Source organism: Cyphomyrmex costatus, unplaced genomic scaffold (assembly GCF_001594065.2).
Source record: "Cyphomyrmex costatus isolate MS0001 unplaced genomic scaffold, Ccosl1.0 scaffold444, whole genome shotgun sequence".
Classification (NCBI taxonomy): Eukaryota; Metazoa; Arthropoda; class Insecta; order Hymenoptera; family Formicidae; genus Cyphomyrmex; species Cyphomyrmex costatus.
Genome location: NW_017278684.1, coordinates 2,151 through 4,337, shown reverse-complemented (window position 1 = coordinate 4,337; position 2,187 = coordinate 2,151).

Sequence of the window (2,187 nt, the reverse complement as noted above, 5' to 3'; positions counted from 1 at the left end):
ACAAAACCCACAGCTCTGCTGTTTTGCTTCTGCGTTGTATTTTTTGCATTTGTTCTTCGAATAAATAATCAATATCATTTAATACTTTGCTATTCAAAATGTTACTGCTTTCGGGCTCTGTACTATTGAAAAACATGTCAGATATTTCATCAAGTTCAAATATTTCTAAAAATTTACTATTTTGGGTTTTTATTTTATCGAATACAAATTGCGCTAATGCTAGCTGTATTAAAGTGTGCGCTCGGACTGCGCGTGCATACGCATGCCCTGTCAGAATGTGTTTCACAGTTCCTTCGGCATATACTTCACATAATAGTTCTTTTAAGCCTGAACCAGCCATAATTTTTTCAATACAGCCAAGAAACGGCATCAACATGTGGAATCCGCCTAAGCGAACGATAACATTCATGCCCTCAAAGTCGGATGCACCGACGATGTCTCTCGTTTTGTGATACAGAGGTTGATCGTAAGTTATAAAACAAGTTTTCATATTGTGTTGTTTCGCTGTTGAAACCGATTTCATTGCTGCTGTGAAGAGAGTGTCGAGGTCGCTTGGAGAATTGTAAACGAAGTCAACGAAATTTATTGCTGACACATCATAATTTTTTTTTGATTTTGTTAAGTGTTCGAAGAAACCATTCCAGCCAATGGCCAAATTAGAATTTCTGTATTGTAAAAACATCTAAAATAGTGTAAGTCTACTAAAATTGGATGACGCCAATGACAAATTTCGATTGATTATTTTGACGATGACTTTTTGCAAACCACTTTTTTTAGCGTGAGGGTACGGTAAAACTGGAATTGTAACATCATCAACAAAAGAGTTTGCAGGTGGCAAATAATGTAAACGAGGAACTGGCCGTTTTTCTTCAATTGAACTTGCTGGAGTTATTATTTCTATTCTGCCCAAGTAGTGGAATGTATTTTTGCAGTCAATAGTATTGGTATCAAAATCAGCATTATCATTAACGTATTGAACGAAAGCACCGTTTTTTAGCCTCAAATCATCAGATTTCGCAACAGATGCTTCGAAAAGCAGTGTTTCGTGATAAGAGGCGCAAAATCCGTGTGAATTAAAAATGTCAATAATGTTCCTCTTACCAAATTTTCGGTGTAATGTTACAGATAAACCCAAAAGAATCGTTGAAATGAAAGACCGAGGACGAACAGCGCTAATTATACTGTGAACAATGGAGATAACGTGCCTATTTCTATTAGTTGTTTGTTCCTTTACGTGGTCGTCTTTGATTAGTACTGTGAGAAAATACTTCAAGTTGTGTGGTATAGTTTCGTTCGTGTTATCTGCATTGTTTAAAAATTTGTCTGTAGGTGGGTAGTATTCACTGTCATAAACAATATTTTTGACATAGTAGAATAGTAAAGGGGATTCTAATCCACTATGTGTTAGTGCGTGTATGTGTATGTGTGTGTGTGTGTGTGTGTGTGTTGTGTGAGGGGGCAGGGAGGGGGAAGTGCACACGGATACAGAGCCGCCACCAGGTGGCGTTGGTGTCGCGCCGGGCCTTAGAAGAAAGGGGGGGGGGGGTAGTACGTCACAGGGGGAGGGGTCTGCGGGAAGGGGGACTTTGTTCCTTCTCTCCTCCCACCTATTGTTTCTCGTACCTGTTGCGCTCTCTTTCTAACCCGTAGTCCTCTCTCTCTCCCACTCACTGCAGTTCTGTACTTACACTATTGCGCTCTCTTTCTAACCCGTTGCACATCTCTCTCTCCCGCCTATTGTCTCTAGTACCTATTGCGCTCTCTTTCTAACCCGTAGTTCTCTCTCTCTCCCACCCATTGCAGTCCTGTACTTACACTATTGCGCTCTCTTTCTAACCCGTTGCACATCTCTCTTTCCCGCCCATTACAGTCCTGTACTTACACTATTGCGCTCTCTTTCTAACCCGTTGCACATCTCTCTCTCCCGACCATTGCAGTTCTATACTTACCCTATTGTTCTCTCTCTTTCTAACCCGTTGCACATCTCTCTCTCTCCCGCCCATTGCAGTTCTATACTTACCCTATTGTTCTCTCTCTTCCTCTCGTTCCGTTTCCTTCTCGCACGCGATTTAATTAAACAGATATTTTCGAATATTAAGATATGATTAAGCAATCAATTATTTTTCAGTGCAACTGCTATCGAGCATACCGTACAATATATCGTAAGAATGCACTCTAACCGTTTTT